Here is a 12750-nt window from a genome sequence, read left to right on the forward strand (position 1 = left end):
ATTAATATTCCACTTCGAAAGCACTACACGGTTGACAAATGTTTATATTTTGCGCAACTAAAATAAGGGCAGTGGACACACTTGCGTTTGTTATGGCGATTACTAATTTTCACACGCGGTGCTTGCTTCATTCGGTCAACCTTGGTTGAAATTGTTTAAATCACCGGCACGCGGAGGAATGTGGGCGATAGAATTTCCAATAGACTTGTAATAATTTATTCATGAAGAATGAGATGGTGCAAATCGTGACCGCGATCTTTGTGTTCGATTTATAGGTTTAGTAGCTGAGCTAACGAGGACGCAGGGTTGCTAAATGCAGGGCCTATTGCCACATTTTATGGTTGTTTTAATTTACTTAATTTGTACATATGAAATATTGCATTACACTGTTTAAATCATCTGGAAATTGGGAAGCAAGGGAACCTATTTTTACTAAGTGCCAATGTATTGTTTAATTATTTGTATGGTCCTGTTGAAACTATGAGCGTAGTGACATGTTACTTACTGTAAGTGAGTATTCAGTAATTCTATAATGTGTATGTTCAGTTGTTTACTTTTTATTTGTTTCGAAATTAACACAAGTCTGCACATGCGTACGCATACGTGTCCTATAAAATTACCAGGAAACCCAAATTAAATAATTACATAGATTAAACCTAAAAAAAATATAATGACAACGGTACCACCGTTCACAAATCTCAGCGCCACACGCCCCACACTTCCGAATTTATGAAACACCCAATCCATCATCCTTGTAAATCGCGTTATAAAAATATATTGCAACAGATTAAATTATTACAGTTAGTGCTATTAGGCGGCATGTGGATTAGTTCCGCTATTCAGGCCATTCGGTTTTTGCTGATGGTGACCAGAGGCAATTACTGGTGAGGTTATAGGCTTGGCTAAATACCGCGGTTTAAACGGTCCAATTATAAACGTGTCACATGGGTCGGCCATATTGGTATAGTAAGTAGAACGGAGGGTAGATGGTGGTAAAACATGCTACACTTCATACTGATAAGACCGTCCATCAGAAAGATTACAGGGTTGGCCGACGCAGAATTATTCACAGACTGGAGATTTGAAGAACTGCTCGTGTAGGTTTCCTTGCCTTTCTACAAGCTCTGAATATGCTTTTTTATGACTTATAATTACAGTTAAGATTCACAAATAAAGATAGAAGAAATGAATAGAAACAGTAGGTACATTTTGTCTCATTAGTCACTGATGACACTGAGGACTAGGCGTAAATGTAAGATCTTTTCTCTAAGGCGTGTTCAAAATTAATTCGCAATTTCGAACATTCGTATCAAGCTAAAACAATAACAAACACATATTTACATTTATTATATTATAAAATTACTTTTACACATAGGTATTAAAATAATACGATATAACGGAAAGGATGTAAAAAGCAACGACCTCCAATTTTAAGGTGTTATTGCCCTGCGTTTACTGAGACTCGAACAACAAATAAAATTGCCAAATATCGACGCGAACTTAAACGTGAAGCGTAAAAACAATCGAATGCAACACTTTTAAGGCAATTTAGTAGCGGATTGTTGGAGAGCAAAACTTTTGTCAAATAAAATTTTATTTTAATAAATAACCAGATGGTTATTCACATTTCAACTTCTAAGTGGGTACTTATTTTTAGCTGATACTAGCGACCCGTGCGATATAAACTATAGACCTATTACCTTCCTCAAGAATCACTCACAAACCGCATGACAATCAGCATGGCAGTTTATCGCGACATAAAGACATACAGACAGACAGACGCGGTGGGGGACTTTGTTTTATAAGGTGTAGTGATTTTGGCAAATGTTGGTAAGTGTCCAACATTATTTTTTAACCAAGTTAAAAAGATTTTGCTAAATAAAAGAGATGGGATGACGATGAATAAAGCTTATACAAATTTTAGTAGAGGTATTATTTACAAAGAGTATTAGTGATATTAAGGAATTACCATTAACGATGTTTTTAAGGAAACTACAGCAATGGCTAGTGCAGAATTCTTTCAAGAATATTTTAACAATTGATATATCAATTTGTAGTTCTAATTTAAATAATGTTTCATATTTCGATTTTGTTTAATATAACTTGCATGTTGTAAATTTTAATTTGTTATGTACATATAATTAGTTTAGTATTAAGTAATATTGTTTGCATGCCAGTGTTGGCGAGATATGAGCGCACCTCTACTTATTGTAAACTATCTTAACACTTGTACATAACCATGTCTCTAGCAAATAAAAATTCATTCATTCATTCAAGATTATTTTGTCTCTGGTGCGTGTAAAGTCCTTAATCCACATCAGGCTAGAGTCAGACTATAAAACCCTTCCTGGTATACCTATATGAGTGATCCAGCCAGTGCGTTTTATATAAGCTGTTAGGCATGATGATATATTATACTTTTAACACATCTACAAGTAGAGTAGCTTGGGAATAAACTCAGCTAGCTCTTCGCTAAGTTGTGTGTCCGCAAAAACGCATAGCCGCACGCCGCACCAGCCTAACCTGTGAGGTAAAAAACCGGTCAAACGAACGGACATCGCGTCGCAATACTTGGTCTACTAGGGATGGCCTACGATTCTGTGTGACTCGACAATTTCAAATCTAATTAATCTATGACCATTTTGTATCGTTTGGACCCTAAATATCATACAAGAGACAAAAGTGCGTTTTAGATGCATGGTCAATTCCAAATTACTCACTTCCACATTTTCACACAGATCTTACATTTTTACACCTTTCGAATTAATTTATTAGGTTGACTCGTAGAGAATGCTTTTGGCATTAAGTCCGCCTTTTGTACGATAAGTTTTTCTTTTGTGCAATAATATAACACTATTTACCTAAGTACGTAATAAGAAGTGTAATAAAGATACTAAACCAACTCCTTTGTTACATATTTTTTATACAATTATGTTAAGAGGCCGTAGTCGATTTTAGAGCAAAAATGTAAAATTGATAGATTTAGTCGTTGAAATTATACTCGTTTTGTTACGTAATATCTAAATAACAAGTATTGGTTTCTATTAGCACGTCTTCTCATCTTGCCTTTTAATAATGAGGTTGCGAGCGTGCGTCACCGGTAATATATGAAGAGAAGGGGCAGTTTTTAAAAATTCATCAAAAAATTATGGTGATAAATTTACAAATTGATGTATAAGAATAGTTTCAGCAAATGTTGTAGATTGTTCAAGTATTAAAATTACGTTGAAATTAAGTCGATTTTTAGAGAAATTGTCACTTGTTTTGGAGTAATTTCTGAAGAAAATTGAATTCGTTTAACTTTCATTTCCTCGAACACTAAGTCATATAACAAAAATGTAATCTGATAATGGTCAAGTACAGAATATGTGTAAATTGTGTCCAAATTTACCATTTTTAGCAGTCCAAACTTTACGAAATTTACAAATAAGAGCGACAAAATCAGTGCTTTACGCGCGTTTACCTAAACGTCCATCAGAAAAAAAATCATTACTAATTTAGTGAGTCTGTTTAAAAAAAAATGATCTGATAAAAGGCAAGATAAGAAGACGTACTAATAGAAACCATTACTTGTTATTTCAGTTAGGAAACAAAAGATGTACAATTTCACCGACTAAATCTATCAATTTTACATTTTTGTGACTAGAATCGACACCGGCCTCTTAATTACTTCTTTATACGCATTGAATGATAGCATCTTTATTTAATACAACGACTAAATAGTTTAGTGTACAGCCCTATCGCCTACATACCAGCAGCCGGTCTCGCCACAGCCCTATAAGGTTAAAGTTGACAAGGATGCTGTAAGTATAAAATCCGAAAAATGTTCAACGAACGAAGGCAAGGAATGTTTAACGTTACTTACTTTTGAATAAACTGTTTACCGGCTAGGCTTAAAACAAAAATGGGTTCCTAGGAATATGATAATTGAACCAAAATATATTAGGTACTGTAATATTCCAATATCATTATTTTCACATATAAGTTTTGCATTGACATTATGTATGCGAAGTTAAGCTTGACGTTCTAAAATACAGAATTATGTTTTATAGTGACATCTGTTTTTCATACTATATACACTATCAGACCTGCGTCTTCATCTCTATAGTCCTACATAATGGAACTTTCCTCAAGACCATCGATAAATTGATGGCCAAATTTCACAATACTAAGTACAGGTTTGTATGTAGGTCCCATACGTAGGTAGTCGTACAGTTGGCCCTAGATATATCATAGCGTAATGTATATGCAGCTGCATTCATATTAATGAATATCTTTCGCCTACTGTACCTGAATAAAACCGGCAACGCAAACGCAAATTAAGGATGTACCTATCTATTATATGCAAATATATGATAAGCAATGTATATGTACAACAATATGTCATTGTGTGTTTTCTTGCGTCATAATTGTAAGGTTTATATGTGAAGACAATTCGCGATTAGCAGTGTCAGTTTTTGTCTAATTGTTGTTAGGAAGGAACTGCGTGTCAAGGTGGCAAAAACTTTATGGCACGTCGGTGACAAACAAGCAAATAAGTCTGGTGGTAAGCGTTTACTACACCATATGGAATCTTGCCACCCGGCTGCAAAATTAGATGGCCACTTTATGAAAGAATTATATAATGTGGAATAATAATGTGTCCATGCGATTTTGCAGCTCGTTGTACACTATATGTTTTTGAAGATTCCCATACTGTAGTATCTTGTGAAAGCTTCAGCAATAATTAGTCCAGAGTAAGAGCGTTTGTGTTTGTTTGAATAATACTTGCAATTTAAAAATTATACTGTTTTTCAACTTGATGTACTTTTCTTATTTTTTGATATATCTAGTTTTTAGACATTACGTAAATGATATTCACAGTCATTTGGTATAAAATTTGTAATAATTCATTGTCATTTTCAATTTAGAGCAGTTCAAAGTAAACTGTGGATTGTGAAATTTTTGAACGTTTTCTAATAATTTGTTAGACAAAGTAGTGAAAATGTTACAGTATATTTGTGAACTACTTACAAAGCCCTTTCATTTGGCCACATGGTATGTTTAAAAGAAAAGTTAAAATTTTGTACTGCCGACTTTATGACGTCACAGCAACCCCACCACTTTCGCGCTTGTCATCTCATATATTTGTGTTCAGGACATCAAACTGAATGAATATGGTATGAACTGAACTTGATACCATATTCACCCATATTTGAGATGACATGAGCGAAAATCGATTCTAGAAGACTTTTCGAGAAAACGCTAGGTCACTAATAGGCTGCTTGATCGCATTGCTACTGAATGTATACTTTTTGTTTATCATTTGAGATGTCTCTATACGGAGCGAGCTAGTGCGTAGTACAAAAAAGTAAAGGGATGTACTTAATGTAAATAAAGTCAGGATTTTGTCGGAAGTGTGCATGTTCACGGAAAACTGTTAATAGCCAACATCCTCACTTTGTTCTAAGAAAGGTCACGTCTATAGTGAGTAGTAGGTATCATTGCATCAACAAACAAAACAGTAGCACCAGTATTTATAAACGACGTCTAAAAAGGGGAGGTACTATAGAAAACACTTTTTTTTTTGCATAGCAAATATATGGTTCGGGTGAAACTTTTTACTTACTAGTTGATATAATGTATATTTTTGGTTAATACTGTTTCCCTCCCTCTCTCTATGAGTAGACCGTTGTGTTGTTACAACCTACCGATTGTAGTTTTTTTTTTATAAATTAGTCGAATGAAATAAATGCCTTTCTCGTATGTTTGTTAACTCGAAAACCAGTCTGAATATATTACGTTAGTATAAAATATAAAAGCGGTATTAGAAATGGATGATAGAATTAGACATCAACATTAAAAACAAAGAATGCCAATCGAATCAACCGTAACACCGAAAGTTAAGAAACAATGGCACAGCTAATCAAGACAGTTAACTTTAATCTAAATAAAAAACACATTCCCTTTCGAAACATAGCCCTATGTATTGTTATTAATTGACAGCCAAAAGTACAAACTTTCACTGAGACGAATTAGGTAACAGTCAACAATACCTTACTGTTGGTATCTTTAGAGACAATTAATCTATAAAGACAGGTATTCTACAGGTCAAAAACGAATAAAACACGTGACCTCTGCTTACTTTCTCAGTGTTAACAAAATGGAATTATGGCGTCATTTAAAATATATGTTTGAGTTCTTGTTCAGTATTAGGCGCTATTAAATAAAAACTTTGCCTTAATGTTTTCATTTTAATTTTGGCTTTTAGATAAGGCCAATTTTACGTTTCGAAGTTCTACAGAGAAGTAAGTGACAATTTTAACACAACTAAACCATGAATGCATACTTAAAGAGAAAATCTACAACACCTATACAATAATAACGAGGAACGCAGCGTTGAGCGGATATATTGATTAATTTACCACCCTTTGCTAATGGTACCTAATGTATCTACAATCATTATGAGTATATATGTAAATTCTATGGATATTGTTAATCTTTCTATTCACTTGTCTCTGACGCCTGGTTGATAATTAAATTCAATTGTATCGCTTACTTACTAAGGTCGTTTGTAGTATTTGAATTGAATGTCACGGGATAATTGTACTATTAGATGATTAATTGTCATGGAATTGATTACTGATAGTGGACATTTCGTAACAGTTATTGTCACGGAGAGAGTGAGAAGGCAATAATAATACGTCATGTTTGATGGATCGTAAATATTGGTTTACTGAACGTTTAGTGCACAGGTTGGTTGACGAGTAAAGTCAAGGGAAAGCGTCTTCATGTGACACACCCGCTGGTTTGAACATAATAGAAGATCTTAAGGGTATCTGTCACTATAAACGTCGTAAATACATTACGTAAGGTAATTAAGGGCAATTGCAACCATGGGAAAAATACAACTAAGTGTAGAGCTATGAAAACAAATAATCATGACGTATATATGTACTTTGATAGGGAAATAATTACAGAATAACCCAATACCTAAGTAATATGCATTCCTAAATATTTGGATCCTCTCCAACTCAACTGTGATATAAATTATTTTGATTTTTGACCTACCAACTGAAGGTATACAATACAAATCTTATTAAAAATTAGAAACTATAAGATAACTTTTCTTCATTGTAAGCCACAGAGCCTTCATTTGATATTTCTCAAAAGCAGTGTTATAAAGATGGCTACGACTTTCCGCAATGAAAATTATCTGCTTATCTCATTCCCCAATATGTCTAAAGAAACGAAAGTGATGCAGCGACGCAACGCAACTAACAAATCATGGAGTGAGTTGCGACTAGAATAAGTTTGCACTGTCATCCACTGTCTTCAAAACACTTTGAATTTAACAAAAAATTGCATAATTCCGAAAATTCCCAAGATTACCAAAACATTTAAACATGCACCTATTCAGTCATTAAGCAACTAAAAGCAATAAAGTTAGTTGCAAGCCCCAGTTTAGTGTCTAATCGTGCTTGCGGGTAATTTCATTGTTCTGGCGGTGTTGTAACGGCGCTAACGGTCACTGTACCGTGCGTTACTTACGTGTCACTGATCATCAGTGGAACTGTTTTACGGTGACACTGACACTTAAAGGGTCACGCGTTTATACACAGTTGTTTCGTTCACGCTTTGTTTCATGGTTCTTCCAGTCCGCTATGGTGACCTGAATGTGTGTGACAGTTGGGCACCCTTAGAGCACCTCTGTCCTAGTTTTCCTGTTCTGTACTTAAGCTTAATGAGAAAGGAATCGAAAAAATTATTGGCTCTAATGCTGCGCCGTCGATTTTTCCGACCCCTTTTAGCTCAGTAACTTAAAGTACTTGAACTAAAAATTGCGAGCGTTACGAATTAATAAGTACTTAAGTACCTAAATGTACAGTATAAAGAATGTGCTCTGTTAAGGCCGTTCCATCGGTTTCCCGCTGTCTCTGTCACATTTCGCAAGAAAGAACGGGAAAGATCATGCGCGCCAAGTGTCAATTTTGATCGAATTTTGTCGATTTTTATTTATTTTAAAAACGTTACCCTACAATATCGAAATTCGAAAGCTATGAAATTACTATTTGTTAAGATTGTTTTTTCTTCTTTTTTTGTTTATAGTATCACATAATAAATAACCGAGTAAAATTGGATTAAAAGTCCGAGTTAGAGGTTACTTTGGGAATTAATTGTATCGAGCGAAGTGCCATAATTCGTGTATTAGAAGCTATGATATTGAAGATAATATAGTCAAGAACTACATATATTTTTTCCACGTCTACGAATATCAACGCCTCTTAGAAAAACAGGATCATATAAGGAGATTTTTCGCCTTCTGGCTCAGGGAACCGCCTTACTGGTAGGGGCAATATTCAGTCTGAATATGTCCTGTCAACAATTAATAAATATTTTAAGGTCAGTAAACATGTATTAGACACCTCTGGATTTATACAAGTTTCCATATTAGCACCGTGTACTTCCTAAAAAACCGATCAGGCAAGATTTCGTTAAATAAATGTTTTTAAGATCAAGTTTACATTAGTCCGGTCACGAGTTTGCTCGATCGTACAGATATTTGTATTTATTTGAGATTTCAAGTAAAGTATCTCTTTAATAGCAAGGCCATGGTTCACAGACTGACTGTATAAAGCCTGTGACTGAGAACCGCACAAACTCAACGATGGCCTCAATCTCGCTTTTATTTCGTTATGGCGCTTTGTGTTGCATTGTTATAATATTTGTAAAGTCTAATAGAGTAAGCCATATCTTTATGGTAGAACAGTTCTTATTAACAACAATGTTTCAAATTAGAGGCCGTGAGTTCAAATCGCCCAAAACCATGTATGATATTTTGTATTTTTTCAGAAGAATACTGTTTTAGGATTTTGCGAAAGTTTGTATAACTTGAAGCGCGTCATACAGTCTAAAAAGGCTTGGATTGATCTAACCCCATAGTGCCCCCATGGTCACAATCTGATTATTTTTTTTCTTTTTAATCACTAACTATTAGTAACTAATTAAAAAGAGCAAATATTAGAGGACTATATGTATAATAAATAACAAACGAAATCGGGTAAAACACAAATATGTAATAGTTTACTTTAGATAATTTGCTATGCTACAAATAATTACCTTCAAAAACTTTTTAACTCAAAAACTCTTTAAAAAACTTAATTCCATAAACATTACAGAATGCACTAGAATTCGTCGTGTAACATTGATAATTGTCAGTGCGCATTGATAAATGCCTGCCGATCGCAATGCGTAACTCAACGATCGCACAAACCGCGAGGGTAATGAACAGTGACAAGTATGGCACGTCAGTGACCGGCGCCGTCGAGCCACAGTTGTCAAATTAGGCACATTGTTGTTGGAAAAGCTGACAGTCGTAGTATCCAGAATTGGATATGACTGACATTGCTACTAGATGGCTACTAGCCTAGATAGTAGTGACGAAAGTAAAATATTAATTACCCATCTGAACTTCTTCCCGCGTTGAGAGGAAACCAGGAGGCACCAAGCTTTGTTGAGATTAGGTCCAGTTTCCTTAAATTCGCAACAATGTTTTCCCTTATTAGAATACCAAAAGAATTTACAATTTACGTTATAATTGGCACGCTTAGATATACGGTTTCTATTTCATACTTTACTTTTAAATAGATGGCATCATATTAAAAAACAACGCTTAAAAAATGATGCTGTTCTTGTGTCTAAATTATGTTTGTTTTTTTCTTCTATTCTTGTTTGTATGAGGCAATATATGACTATTATTTACCGCTAACTAGCTTTCACGTTCTGTGTATGAGTGTGTTTGTGTAAGTACGTAACGGGAGCATACTAGCAGTCATAGTGCAAATCCGGTGGCATGCATAATTATCGAAGGTTGTACCGTGTTACGTAACCGTTACGAAGGTAACGGTGACGACGTAACGGGCCCGTAACCCGGGTTTTTCTGTCACCGCGTTCGTGCTCTGTTTCATGTTGGGTGCGCATAGCGCCAGATATTTAGCTAGAGATTAAGCCGTCGGTATAGTCGATGTGTCGATTCTCGTCGATCACCAGCTCTCACTTCAAGTCAAGAATTACCGTCATGTCAACTTAGAAAATAACCACTGTTTCACAAAAAAATTATCCGCGACGTACCAACTTTTCTACGAACTTGTCACCTATCACTTGACAATTGCCGAATTGTCAGCCCACATATCTCGCCGACAATTGTCAGCTTGACGAAACAGGGTGGCGAAAGAGGTAAACTAGTATAAACTAAAGCTAACCATAAAATTATGGATAAGGAACGAATAAATTCTACTGAGAAAATCACGACATAAATTAAATTAAAGACTAAATTCAATGGTTCTAATGTCTGAAACTGTCATTTCTTCCTTGGTCCGTAGGCGATCCGGTACCTATGATCTCTATGGTGGTATCTGGTAATCAATTATAGCGGAATTCTTGACCCCTAATTTATAAAAAAGAATGAAATAGTTGAAAACTGGAGCTAATATCGTTGCCAACGCAATAATTGTATGACATCTGCAACCGTAAACATTTTACTAAACGGCATTGTTCTCCTGCTAATTAAAAATATTACTATTAGGAAGTCTTTCAGCAACGTAAAAACCTAGTATAGGAATTTATACCCAATAAGGAATTACCATGCCGCATTGACACTGGAAATAGATCAGGCCGCACATGATTAGCATAATTTCCAATACGCGTCAGAAGAAACAGCCTTCCGTCCGCATTCTGGTATAATGTGAACCATTCATAGCAAGAAAGCATTGTGCCACGCCTTTTCTGTGTTAGTAAGAGTGAGCCACAAACATGCATATAATTTAGACACATAATACCTCTCCTAGTATGCAAGTACCTATACGTATACAATAATCTATTGTATAGAAGATCTTTTTTTCAATCACTAATATTTATTCTCAGTCTGATTTGAGATGTCAAAAGATAGGATCCAAATAAGACCATGTGGCGGGGCGTCCATTGAACTCCCATATGCTTGCCTTATTTTCAGTTAGTAGAACACTTTGCCACATACAACTTATGTGGAAACAGAAAGTCTAATTAAATACAGCTTGCCTAAAAATAATTGTTGCGATGCCAGTGATACCTATTAGTATACACAACATTTTTGTCTCTGAAAATTGCTAGTAGCAGAAAATTTACTATAAACGTAACAAAATTAGTAAGTATCATAATTATCATATATACACCATATTTAAGAAACCTTCAGTTTTCACCTTTACTTCATTAAATACGTTTTGAAATTAAACAATTATATTGCTATTAAAAACAAGTTTCTTGTAATATACGCGTCTTTAGTGTTGTTTAATTGTTGGTTGGTTATTTTCTAAATAGCTTACATGCTTTAAATCTAATTACATTTAGTAAAAAAACACATAATTGTGTCCTTCGTCTTAAGTAGTGAAAGTGGTAAAAGCACCTTCGTCTGGCATTAGAAATGGTCATTATTTTATTACATAATTAAATCAACTTGAAAATTGAGCATTAACAAGATTTGTGTATTTGCTTACCTAAGTTATAACTTAAGTTGCATTAAATTTGGGTAGATGTTTTGAAACGCACTTTTACTTAATCTTGTAATGAATAAAGAAAGCCGTAGTGATTTGGTTAGGTAAAAAACATAGTCGGTACCGAGTACGTAACGTTTCATAAAATTGTTTATATAGGTATTTAATTCTTGTGAATTTCCGATACCCTAAATACTTATAGCGAATACTACAATAAATAACAAATCGCTTGATAATTATTACAAATTCAAATCAAGAATCAAGAGTAATTATGGAAAGCACCAATCAAATTTTCTTTTGTAATGACAGTAATGACCAAGATAATTATTTAGTTGACGCGACAATACTACAAAGAGAAAGAACAGTAAAAAAAATGGGGTGAAAAACTTATTCGTTCATAGCAATGTGTCAGGCGAGCAAAGCTATGGGTGGTTCTACAGATTTTTAAGTATTTATTAACAGATAGAAGTTATCACCAATATTATGTTTTACTTTTGTCTTTATAATATTCCACCGACACCTGAACGGGCCTTTGATTTTGTTGTTCGATTATTTATTTTTTTACTTGGATAAATTTTGGCTGGTTTGAAGAGCTCTTTATTCTGGGCAAGATAAATGCGAAAATACCATACTTTTACGTAATTCAGTGCAAGATTTTAAGGACATAAGGTGGAATTGCGCTTATATTGTACAGAATAGGGATGTCTATCTACCTGTCCAATTGTCCACCAAATGTTAACGAAATCTGACGAAAAAAAATTAGACAACAAAATAAAAATAGGCCCGGACAACAAAAAATACTCTATCTACAGGCCTGCCTTAAAAAAATAAAGATATAACATCCCAGATTCCTTGTTAAGACAGGAAATAAAGAAGGACTTAATGAGTTTGATATTTGTATACGTAAGATTATCAAAGCTGATTGTTTCACACGATTGAATAAGTAGTAAAATATATAAATATACTTACAACTACTTAGATCACTTAGATGTCTTAGTTATTGCTCAATCAACAAGAAAAGAGCCACAATTTAGACTCATGCCACTTTGACATTTTATTTCCAACAAAGACGATTGCATTAATGTACATATTTAACATCCATTATAAACCAATCAGTAAAAGTGAATCTCCAACAACCATATAAAGTATAGATAAATCATCTACGCAGAAACACCAGCCACTTTTTACCCGTTCTTCAAACGAAAGTCGGAAACAAGCGGAACACCGCTTAATTACCTTTATA

General features: G+C 34.4%; 1 protein-coding gene across 4 annotated transcripts in view; it reads right to left on the reverse strand.

Annotated features, from left to right (window-relative positions):
- LOC134750080 (zinc finger CCCH domain-containing protein 13) overlaps positions 1-12750 on the reverse strand; it is an 86640-nt gene that overhangs the window by 26489 nt on the left and 47401 nt on the right. The gene's annotated exons all lie outside the window — the stretch shown is intronic.

Source organism: Cydia strobilella, chromosome 19 (genome assembly GCF_947568885.1).
Source record: "Cydia strobilella chromosome 19, ilCydStro3.1, whole genome shotgun sequence".
Lineage (NCBI taxonomy): Eukaryota > Metazoa > Arthropoda > Insecta > Lepidoptera > Tortricidae > Cydia > Cydia strobilella.